This window comes from Triticum urartu, chromosome 2 (genome assembly GCF_003073215.2).
Source record: "Triticum urartu cultivar G1812 chromosome 2, Tu2.1, whole genome shotgun sequence".
NCBI lineage: Eukaryota > Viridiplantae > Streptophyta > Magnoliopsida > Poales > Poaceae > Triticum > Triticum urartu.
Window position 1 is genome coordinate 239079700 of NC_053023.1, and position 13344 is coordinate 239093043.

Consider the following 13344-nt stretch of genomic DNA (forward strand, 5'->3'; position numbering starts at 1 on the left):
GGCTGAGCATAGGAATGACTTTCATTCTCTTTCTATCTTCTGTCGTGGTTGGGCTTTGAGTCTTACTCAATTTCACACCTTGTAACACAGCCAAGAACTTCTTTCTTTGACTGTTCCATTTTGAACTACTTCAAAATCTTGTCAAGGTATGTACTCATTGAAAAACTTATCAAGCGTCTTGATCTATCTCTATAGATCTTGATGCTCAATATGTAAGCAGCTTCACCGAGGTCTTTCTTTGAAAAACCTCCTTTGAAATACTCCTTTATGCTTTCCAGAAAATTCTACATCATTTCCGATCAACAATATGTCATTCACATATACTTATCAGAAATGTTGTAGTGCTCCCACTCACTTTTTTGTAAATACAGGCTTCACTGCAAGTCTGTATAAAACTATATGCTTTGATCAACTTATCAAAGCATATATTCCAACTCCGAGATGCTTGCACCAGTCCATAGATGGATCGCTGGAGCTTGCATATTTTGTTAGCACCTTTAGGATTGACAAAACCTTCTGGTTGCATCATATACAACTCTTCTTTAATAAATCCATTAAGGAATGCAGTTTTGTTTATGCATTTGCCAGATGACAATTGCTAACATGATTCGGACAGACTTAAGCATAGATACGAGTGAGAAACTCTCATCGTAGTCAACACCTTGAACTTGTCGAAAACATTTTTGTGACAATTCTAGCTTTGTAGATAGTAACACTAGTATCATCGTTTGTCTTCCTCTTGAAGATCCATTTAATCTCAATGGCTTGCCGATCAATGGGCAAGTCAATCAAAGTCCATACTTTGTTCTCATACATGGATCCTTTCTCAGATTTCATGGCCTCAAGCCATTTTGCGGAATCTGGGCTCATCATCGCTTCCTCATAGTTCGTAGGTTTGTCATAGCCAAGTAACATGACCTCCAGAATAGGATTACCGTACTACTCTGGTGCGGATCTCACTCTGGTTTACCTACGAGGTTCGGTAGTAACTTGATCTGAAGTTACATGATCATCATCATTAGCTTCCTCACTAATCGGTGTAGTAGTCATAGAAACAGATTCTGTGATGAACTACTTTCCAATAAGGGAGCAAGTACAGTTACCTCATCAAGTTCTACTTTCCTCCCACTCACTTCTTTCAAGAGAAAACTCCTTCTCTAGAAAGGATCCATTCTCAGCAACGAATGTCTTGCCTTCGGATCGGTGATAGAAGGTGTACCCAACAGTTTCTTTTGGGTATCCTATGAAGATTTACTTCTCCGATTTGGGTTCGAGCTTATCATGTTGAAACTTTTTCACATAAGCATCGTAGTCCCAAACTTTAAGAAACGACAGCCTAGGTTTCTCGCCAAACCACAGTTCATACGATGTCGTCTCAACGGATTTAGATGGTGCCTTTTTTAACGTGAATGTAGCTGTCTCTAATGCATAACCCCAAAACGATAGTGGTAGATCGGTAAGAGACATCATAGATCGCACTATATCTAATAAAGTACGGTTATGACGTTCGGACACACCATTACACTGTGGTGTTCTAGGTGGCGTGAGTAGTGAAACTATTTCACATTGTTTTAACTGAAGGCCAAACTCGTAACTCAAATATTTTACTTCTGCGATCATATCGTAGAAACTTTTATTTTTGTTACGATGATTCTCCACTTCACTCTGAAATTCTTTGAACTTTTCAAATATTTCAGACTTGTGTTTCATCAAGTAGATATACTCATATCTGCTCAAATCATCTGTGAAGATCAGAAAATAATGATACCTGCCGAGCCTCAATATTCATCGGACCACATACATCAGTATGTATGATTTCCAACAAATCTGTTGCTCGCTCCATTGTTCTGGAGAACGGAGTCTTAAATTAGTCATCTTGCCCATAAGGCATGGTTCGCAAGCATCAAGTGATTCATAATCAAGTGATTCCAAAATCCCATCATCATGGAGTTTCTTCATGCGCTTTACACCAATATGACCTAAACGGCAGTGCCACAAATAAGTTGCACTATCATTATTAACTTTGCATCTTTTGGCTTCAATATTATGAATATGTGTATCACTACGATCGAGATCCAACAAACCATTTTCGTTGGGTGTATGACCATAGAAGGTTTTATTCATGTAAATAGAGCAACAATTATTCTCTAACTTATATGAATAACCGTATTGCAATAAACATGATCCAATCATATTTATGCTCAACGCAAACACCAAATAACACTTATTTAGGTTCAACACTAATCCCGAAAGTATAGGGAGTGTGCGATGATGATCATATCAATCTTGGAACCACTTTCCAACACACATTCGTCATTCACCTTAACTAGTCTCTGTTTATTTTGCAACTCTCATTTTGAGTTACTACCTCTTAGCCAACTGAAAAGTATCAAATACACGAGGGGTTGCTATAAACACTAGTGGTACACATCAATAACATGTATATCAAATATAGCTGTTCACTTGCCATCCTTCTTATCACCAAACACTTAGGGTAGTTCCGCTTCTAGTGACAGTCCTTTGCAGTAGAAGCACTTAGTCTCAGGCTTAGGTCCAGAGTTGGGTTTCTTCATTAGAGCAGCAACTTGTTTGCCGTTCTTCTTGAAGTTCCCCTTCTTCCCTTTGCCCTTTCCCTTGAAACTAGTGGTCTTGTCAACCATCAACACTTGATGTTTTTCTTGGTTTCTACGTTCATCGATTTTTTCATTACGAAGAGCTTGGGAATCGTTTCCGTTATCCCTTGCATATTATAGTTCATCACGAAGTTCTACTAATTTGGTGATGGTGATTAGAGAATTATGTCAATCACTATTTTATCTGGAAGATTAACTCCCACTAGATTCAAGCGATTGTAGTACCCAGACAATCTGAGCACATGCTCACTGCTTGAGCTATTCTCCTCCATCTTTTAGTTATAGAACTTGTTGGAGACTTCATATCTCTCAGCTCGGGTATTTTCTCGAAATATTAACTTCAACTCCTGGAACATCTCATATGTTCCATGACGTTCAAAACGTCTTTGAAGTCCCGCTTCTAAGTCGTTAAGCATGGTGCACTAAACTATCAAGTAGTCATCATATTGAGCTAGCCAAACGTTCATAACATCTGCATCTGCTCCTGCAATAGGTTTGTCACCTAGCGATGCATCAAGGACATAATTCTTCTCTGTAGCAATGAGGATAAACCTCAGATCACAGATCCAATCCGCATCATTGCTACTAACATCTTTCAACTTAGTTTTCTCTAGGAACATATCAAAAATAAAACAGGGGAGCTAAACGCGAGCTATTGATCTACAACATAGATATGCTAATACTACCAGGACTAAGTTCATGATAAATTAAAGTTCAATTAATCATATTACTTAAGAACTCCCACTTAGATAGACATCCCTCTAATCATCTAAGTGATCACGTGATCCAAATCAACTAAACCTTAACCGATCATCACGTGAAATGGAGTAGCTTTCAATGGTGAACATCATTATGTTGATCATATCTACTATATGATTCACGCTCGACCTTTCGGTCTTAGTGTTCCGAGGCCATATCTGCATATGCTAGGCTCGTCAAGTTTAACTTGAGTATTCTGCGTGTGCAAAACTGGCTTGCACCCATTCTAGATGGACGTAGAGCTTATCACACCCGATCATCACGTGGTGTCTGGGCACGACGAACTTTGGCAACGGTGCATACTCAGGGAGAACACTTTTATCTTGAAATTTAGTGAGAGATCATCTTTATAATGCTACCGTCAATCAAAGCAAGATAAGATGCATAAAAGATAAACATCACATGCAATCAAAATATAGTGAGATATGGCCATCATCATCTTGCGGGTGGACGCCCCATCTCAAAGTTTCCATCGGTCGACCGGTGGACACCGATCTCTATCTCTCGGGCTCTCTTCCTGGAGATTGATTCTTGAGCGCCAGGATCCTAGCAAGCCGACCAGGCGTTACGGTGCAACAAGGAGGCGCGCGAGGCCTCACAATAGATACGACCCAGAAGTCAAGAGCTGACCCGCGAGAAGGGCCGACTCCCACGGGAGAGGGCCGCCACAAGAGGCGACCCAAGAGCCTCCCTCAGCAGGTGGCCCGACGGATATCAGACCCTTGCGCGAAAACATCTGTCACTCGTCGACATAACGGCGATGGAGACGCTCGAGGCCGTGGGGCTACAACGCTAAAACCTAACACCATCCTCTCTGAAGTGCTAGGGGGGGCCGGCTAGGCTACCCATGGTTATTACTCTGTCACCGGGATAGATCCTCTCGGAGTAAAGGCAACATCGCGCTGAGTCTCTCACCCACTAATAATCTCTACACACGTTAACGAAGGAGACGGGCCATCTGAGCTTTCCCATGATTTGGCAAACAATTCACGTTGCTTGCACCAGTATGTACGCACGATGTCCACAAAGTCACCTGCCGTAGGCACGCCACATCAGAGACGATCGCACGATCGCCGTTGGAGCGTGCGGGGTCCTATTCCGTCATGGAGTAAGGACATCAACCGTCCATCAAAGGCCAAGATGCGTGGGTGCGCAACACCCCAGGTTCGTTGGCCCACACAGCGGCAATAAACTGAGCAGGTTAACGTATGATCCGCAGACTAGACCCGGCCACTACCAATACTCTGCCGTCACACGGAAAGCAGTGAGAGGCCGCCCCAATCTAAGGGGAGATCAAAGACGATGGGAGAACCAGGCAAGCAGGTGCAGATAGACGGCCGCCCGGCGGCGGCGACTAGTAGCCCGAATACTTGTCCAGAAGTAATGCAAAAGTCCCCTACACCACTAATGAGGCTGGGAGGCGCTATTACACCACGCTTGAAACACGCACAGCTAATTGTTCACGGAGCAGGTGGGAACCGGGCATGTCGTCCAGTTAGGACCGGGCGTATGCCTAGACGTGAGTGCCATCGCAGAGCTAGCGGCGTGATCACTTAGAAGATTCAGGGACCGGCATGTACCAACTTTCGCTAGAAGAGAGGTCGCAGGTGTGCTAAGTAATATGATTAATCATGCAACTAAAGATTCACACTACAATGGAGACCTAGGTGACGCTCCCATGGTAGTATTGCCAGCCAAGTTTCTGAGTAGTTATTCGCTAGATCATATGAGTCTAACTTTCCTAGCTCCCCTGTTTGTAGTGTGGTATGGATATGTCTCTTCATAAGAAGAAAAAACATGATTGCAGCAGACAGGGTCTACAGTTACGCAAAGAAGAGAAATTGCTCCGTGATTGTGATGATCACGTTAAATTTCCTTAGTAGCAAGGCTTCAACTAATAGCGCACGTCAAAATGAGGCGGCAAAGCTAGGAGAGGAATCTATGTTCCTGTGATGGCAACCCGCTAGGTGATCTAGACCTATTGCATGCGACACACTGCAGACGTTATGATGTTTGGCTAGCTCAATTGGCATGATACTCCTGAATTAGTTTTCTTTAGCGGAAACCAATGCTTTACAAGGCAGCTATAGCACACCGGTAGACTGCTACTCCAAAAAGGACGTCTTGTAGAGACGTAGCATAGGACCGAGATGAGATGTCCAGGAGTTGAAATTGCAGATGAATTTCAAGTAGATACCTGAGTACTGAGAGATACTGAACCTCTCCAACGAAGCTATCTAGATAAAGCGAGCTAACAAGATAGAGGGGTAGGTAAAATCTATCGCGATCTTCAAGAGCAGAGCCTCGAGCACGAGAGTGCTCGGGTTCAAAGATTTCGCGGCTGTGCATGGGTAGTACATAGCTTGCATTCCTGATATAAAATGTGTGAAGACCTAACAGGGCATCTTCCAGATAAATGAGGTGATGACAGAATGTTTCTCTAGTCTAACCTATCCAATCCAGAAAGTGCAGGTTACGAACTCCTGCAATGGAAACTATATGATATGCAAGGGGAGAAGTAACGAAAAACCCAAATTAGCTCCTTCGTAGGAAAAAAAAAGCGCGCAAAAGGTAGAATCATAAGAAGAAACCATCAAAGTCTGTTTGATGGGTGCGACAAGACGCACTAGATCAGGAAAGGCAAAGGGAAGAACGGACACTCCAAAGAAGAAATGGCAACACACACAGTGCCCGAGCTAATGACAACAAACCACAGCTCCTGGCAAGCCTGAGATAGAGGCTTCTACCGAGGCAAGCGGACTGTGAGTCCACTAAGACAACAGAACATTACCCCAAGTGTTAGGAGCGGAGTCACAGAAGAATTGAGAGCAAGTGAAAACAAACTAATAAATAATGACTAATTAGCCATTAAATCGGCAAATTCGATGAAATACCTGTACACATGAGTCGAGTTCATCACACCTCCTGTGTATTTTGGTGACCTGTCAGTTGAGCTTAATAATTATCACTCATACAACAGGCAAGAGCTATTACCAGTCAAATGAGTTGCACGAAATAAGACTACGTTTAACGGGATCGAAGTGACGGAGATGGAATCCGGTGTTGGAAGTGGTTCCAAGATTGATATGATCATCATCGCACACTCCCTACTACTTGGATTAGTGTTGAACCTAAATAAGATGTTATTTGGGTGTTTGCGTTGAGCATAGAATATGATTGGATCATGTTTATTGCAATACAGTTATTCATGTAAGTTAGAGAATAATTGTTGTTCTGTTTACATGAATAAAACCTTCTATGGTCATACACCCAATGAAAATGGTTTGTTGGATCTCGATCGTGGTGATACACACATTTTCATAATATTGAAGCCAAAAGATGCAAAGTTAATAATGATAGTGCAACTTATTTGTGGCACTGCCAGTTTAGGTCATATTGGTGTAAAGCGCATGAAGAAAATCCATGCTGATGGGCTTTTGGAATCACTTCTGATTTGAATCGTCGACCACACTCATGCACATATGATCAAGTCACATCAGCAATCACGTCCTGCGCTGCACAAACAACATGAGTTATCGAAACGTTGGCGGCCATCAGATGACTAACGAACTCTCGTTGTTCCGGGAATAATGCGAGCGAGCATACAGAATTTGTATGAATCTTATACCATACTGACGTAGAACTGTGCGGTTTCACGATGGGACATATTGAGGCGCACGGCAGTATCATTATTAGCTAAGATATCGCCGTGTATCTTCTCACAAGAATGACCTACGTCATGAAAACACGAACAATACGAGATATATTAGTTCTACAGTGATGAAGAGTACAAGTCTGAAGAAATGACTTTCGATAAAGTTCAAAGAAATTTAGAAGTGAAGTGGGTTATAAAATCATCCCTGGTCACAAAAAGATAACAAGTTCTCTACGATGGGGCGTTACTCACTAATGATCGCAGAACTCACATGATTTGAGTTAGCGAGTTCGGAACACTAATTATATCAGTTGGTAAAGAACAACTGATAGTGACAAATAGATTCTCACACTCACGCCACCCTGGGCATACGATCCACAGTGTCAATCTGTGTGGTGTCCGACATGTCGCATAACCGAGTCAGCTGACTCTAGGTTTAAAGAATGTGGTGCGATCATCAAGTACTCGTCTCTAACCACGTAATTAACGCGATCTACGTTGTTGGGGTTATTAAGTGCACTTAGGAGAGTCCCGAGGTACGATTCCCAGCGTTTAACAATTAGGGCTACCCAACTCATTAATCCATGCAGCACGACCACTGAACCAAAGGTAGGGATAGACTAATGGGTTGGCAATGAAACTAACGTTGGTCAAGTTTTTAAAGTTCATGGAAGGTTATCGAAACTGCTTGATGTGAAAATAGTTTCAAATCTTAGTATAAGACTCAAACCCAAGAGCGGCACGAACGTAGACCGTCTCCATCAGGATTTAGTGGCTCCTAAAAGCAATAATGCGTCGGCGGTACAATATCCTATCTATCGCATGTATAGACAGAACGCAAGGCAAGATTATGGTTGCAAATAGAATGATCCTTCGGATGGATTCTGGCTCTGTCCACTTGTTGGGGAACGTAGTAATTTCAAAAAAAATTCCTACGCACACGCAAGATCATGGTGATGCATAGCAACGAGAGGGGAGAGTGTTGTCTACGTACCCTCGTAGACCGAAAGCGGAAGCATTAGCACAACGTTGATGTAGTCACGTCTTCACGATCCGACCGATCAAGTACTGACGAACCTCCGAGTTCAGCACACGTTCAGACCGATGACCTCGAAGATAGCCGAGTGTTGAGGGAAGCAGTTCTCTGATACAGAGATATCTCTGAGTCTCCACTGTGCACTACTGTACTCAGCCAATTGTGAGGAAGCTATGATGAATGACCGACTATGTACTACCAGGTATCCCAAGCTTACATGCCTAGAAAACCTCGTAGGTAAGACCGCAAGACGTGATCATACGCCGAGCAGAGTGTGTGTAGCAGGATAAGTTCCTGCTTCAGTAGCAGGTCATGTCTGTACTGAACGTCTCTGTGGGACGAGTGCACTACGAGAACTTGTCGTAGAAGGAAAGTGAGTGTGTGTATCTACAACGCAGGGCCCTCAGATTTCCGTGAAATCGGCCCTTGATAGCAATGGCAACCAATCTGAGGAGAGCTGATCATCATGAGAAGATCAAAATGTATGAGATCCTTGATGACTGCTTGGATCGCGAGCATTGATATTGAAATGGATCTTCATAGAGGAAGACAGACGCTGATAGTAGTGTACTATCTACAAAGAGAAATTGTGCCGCACGAAATAGAGGTACTTATTTGCGTAGACACAGAGGGTTCAAGGGGTTTGAACTACCAAAAGAGAGTTTCCCTCCACTCGCGACTATCTATGCCTGAGCAGTCTTGATCCAGAAAGACACTGGTTAGCATAATTGCAACTGCGATACTAATTTCTATGAAATTGTATGCGATCATAAGATGGCATATGAACCACAAACCGCATCCTTAATGGCATGTTCCCCTGATTAATATGAAAGAGTTGTAATAATGATGAACAACCAGAGAGTTGTCTGATAGAGTCGCTGAAGAGTAACTGAACCACAGGATATGCCCCAAAGGCGCCCATAGCGGGATAGCCATCGGAAGGGAATGGGTCGGCAGCATCTCGAGTTGGACATAAATGAGCGCTGTGTTGAATAAGTGTGTATCCACAATGAGCATAAAATCTAGTTTACTCACCACGACATTGCGGTCAAGCCGTATGTACGCGAGAGATAAAGTGAGTGGAGATATACAGAAAATTTCTGATGAAGTACTTACTGTTGAACTGAACATTTATTTGCTCCTTTGGACTGGACGGTAGATAAGTGTAGAATTAGTTACTGAAGGACAAAGAGCAGTAAAAGGGGAAATGTGAAGGGAGTTGTATATGCGAAAGAAAGACAGGTGGGGTGAAGCATGCTTACAGTGCAGCCCATCTGTAGATATCTATAGACGAAATTATGACTTAGGAGGACGCTTCGATAGATTTATGTCAGAGTGAGGGACATACCTGGACAAGATTTTGAAGTAGCCAACAAGTAATGGCTTGTGACAGGTGAGGTGAAGTAAGACAGCGACCAACGGAGATAGAGAGAGAGAAAGCATCCTATGCCTCAGCGCAGGTCTAATAGCATGGATGCTGGGTGTTTACCAAGACCTAGTGCGCTAAGAGCTCTCCACTCTGCCAATTTTTCGGCATAGGGTTTCAATGGGGCATCTACGAATTCTCCACTGCATACTAGGTCTTAGTGCAATCATGGAGTAATTCTGGAAATAAGTTGTGGCAGGTGGACAAAACGAGTTCGTCTAAAGGGTTACGTCCAGATGACAAGTTTTGACACATGACTTCCAGCACCGTCTCTACAGGTCGCAATCTAGGAATATATCCACTTACTTGAAAGTGGAGCAATTACTTAAGAACTCGTGTCACTCCGGTAGTGCCCAGAGCATTGAGTTACAAAGAAACTGCCAAAATACGTAGCGACTGACACATGAAATGATGTAAGCAGACCCCCGTTGACTCAAGAACTCTACTCTCTAGCTCAGCAAGCACGAGTAAGAAAAATACCCCTTTCTGAGAAGTCCGAAATCACAGTCGTAACCTTCCGAATAATTAACTTGATAGTTTACGTCCTTCGACCATTTCGTAGAGCTGCCTCGTGGGTGCTAGTCCACCACGGATCCATCAGCTCGGGACTGTAGCACCGAACTCCTCGGATACAATTCAAAAACATGATAAACTCAATAAATACTATAGAGTATTGGCTACTAGTGTAAACACTACACCTTTCGGAGTAGTAGCTTCTGTAAGCGTGCGGGTACCCAATATGGGTTCAGCAGAACTATTTAGTGACACTGACCGATGTGAAGACATGTGCATCCCGGTCATAAATAAATCAATGGAGCGTGGTTAACAATGGTGCTAATCATTGGCATTGCCGATGACATATTTCACGGAAGATTCTTTGATAATCAGGCTATGGTTCAGGATGAACTTGCATAAAACAAACATACTACGTACTGATTTCGCGCCGGCATGTTGTGCATACGAGGTAATCGTTATGATACTTTGCATCCGAGATTCGAGTAGTCGGCATCCAGTCATAGTGGGAGCTACTAAGAAGGTACACATAGTGCACCCTATGAGGTCTCAGTATACATAAAGTTTGGTCTAAGTCTTATTAACTCACTTCCGTAATACAACATTCATCTCACGGTCAACTACTCTATTTAGTGCACAATAGCTTTGTGCAACGGCTTAGGGAGGTGATTGATGTGCATTACCGAGAGGCCAGAGATACCTCTCCGACAATCGGAGTGACAAATCCTAATCTCGAAATACGCCACCCAACAAGTACCTTCTTTGGAGACACCTGTAGAGCACCTTTATAATCACCCAGTTACGTTGTGACGTTTGGTAGCACACAAAGTGTTCCTCCGGTAAACGGGAGTTGCATAATCTCATAGTCATAGGAACATGTATAAGTCATGAAGAAAGCAATAGCAACAAACTAAACGATCAAGTGCTATGCTAACGGAATGGGTCAAGTCAATCACATCATTCTCTAATGATGTGATCCCGTTAATCAAATGACAACTCATGTCTATGGCTAGGAAACTTAACCATCTTTGATTCAACGAGTCTAGTCAAGTAGAGGCATACTAGTGACACTCTGTTTGTCTATGTATTCACACATGTATTATGTTTCCGGTTAATACAATTCTAGCATGAATAATAAACATTTATCATGAAATAAGGAAATAAATAATTACTTTATTATTTCCTCTAGGGCATATTTCCTTCATGATGGCCCAAAGTGGTCAACATTGCTGTTTTCTCTTGGCCCCGGTGTCGGATGAGACACCCGACTCTCCCTGACTGACTCTTGAGAAGACATCTTGCTCTAAATCTGCAGCAGAAATAGCTTGAAACAAAAACATAGTATGTTTGCGTGGTACGGTGGTCAAAACCTTCGGGAGATTACATAATGAATTTTTACCGACCAAAAGAAGTATCGTGCAAGAAAATGGAGTTCGGAGAGCACACGAGGTGCCCACGAGGCAGGGGCGCGCCCAGGGTGTAGGGCGCGCCCTCCACCCTCGTGGAGGCCTCGTGTCCTTCCCGTACTGCTTCTTATTTTCCTATTTTTTAAATATTCCAAAACAGAGAAAAATTGCTGTTAGAACTGTTTTGGAGTCGGGTTACTTACCGTACCTCATACCTATTCCTTTTCGGAGTTTGAAACATTCTGGAAAGTGTCCCTTATGTATTCCTTCGGGGTTACGGTTTCAATAACATTAGTTTCAACATTTATAGGATTACCTGAGATATAATGTTTGATTCTTTGACCATTCACCACCCTCGGATTTGTGCCTTCGAAGTTGTTGATTTTTATGGCACCGGAACAATAGACCTCCTCGATGACATAAGGACCTTCCCATTTAGAGAGGAGTTTGCCTGCAAAAAATATTAAATGAGAGTTGTATAACAATACATAATCACCTACATTAAACTCACGCTTTTGTATCCTTTTATCATGCCATCTTTTAACTTTTCATTTAAACAGTCTGGCATTCTCATAGGCCTGCATTCTGCATTCATCAAGTGAGCTAATGTCAAAAAGCCTCTTCTCGCCGGCAAGTTTGAATTCATAATTGAGCTATTTAATGGCCCAATATGCCTTATGTTCTAGTTCGAGAGGTAAGTGACATGCTTTTTCGTAAACCATTTTATACGGAGACATACCCATAGGATTTTTGTATGCAGTTCTATAAGCCCATAATGCATCATCAAGTTTCTTGGACCAATTCTTTCTAGATCTATTAACAGTCTTCTGCAAATTTAATTTAAGCTCTCTATTACTCAATTCTACTTGACCACTAGACTGTGGATGATATGGAGATGCAATTCTATGATTAACATCATACTTAGCAAGCATTTTACAAAAAGCACCATGAATAAAATGTGAACCACCATCAGTCATTAAATATCTAGGGACTCCAAACCTCAGAAAAATAACTTCTTTAAGCATCTTAATAGAGGTGTTATGATCAGCACTACTAGTTGGAATAGCTTCTACCCACTTAGTAACGTAATCAACAACAACTAAAATATGTGTATACCCATTAGAGGAAGGAAACCCCATATAATCAAAGCCCCAAACATCAAATGGTTCAATAACAAGTGAATAATTCATAGGCATTTCTTGACGTCTACTAATATTACCAATTCTTTGACATTCATCACAAGATAAGACAAACTTACGGGCATCCTTGAAGAGAGTAGGCCAATAAAAACCGGATTGCAATACCTTATGTGCAGTTCTGTCTCCAGCATGGTGTCCTCCATAAGCCTTCGGAGTGACACTTGCGTAGGATCTGTTCCTGTTCATGCTCAGGTACACAACGTCTAATAACACCATCTACTCCTTCTTTATAAAGATGTGGGTCATCCCAGAAGTAATGTCTTAAATCATAGAAGAACTTTTTCTTTTGCTGGTATGTGAAACTAGGTGGTATAAACTTAGCAACAATATAATTAGCATAATCAGCATACCATGGAGCAGTACGAAGAAGCATTTATGATAGCTAATTGTTCATCAGGAAAGCTATCATCAATAGGTAGTGGGTCATCAAGAACATTCTCTAACCTAGACAAGTTGTCTGCAACGGGGTTCTCAGCTCCCTTTCTATCAATAATATGCAAATCAAATTCTTGTAGCAAGAGAACCCATCTAATAAGTCTAGGTTTAGCATCTTTCTTTTCCATAAGATATTTAATAGCAGCATGATCAGTGTGAACAGTTACTTTAGAATCAACAATATAAGGTCTGAACTTATCACAAGCAAACACAAACTGCTAAAAATTCTTTTTCAGTAGTAGCATAATTTCTTTGAGCACCTCTAGAGTTTTACTAGCATAT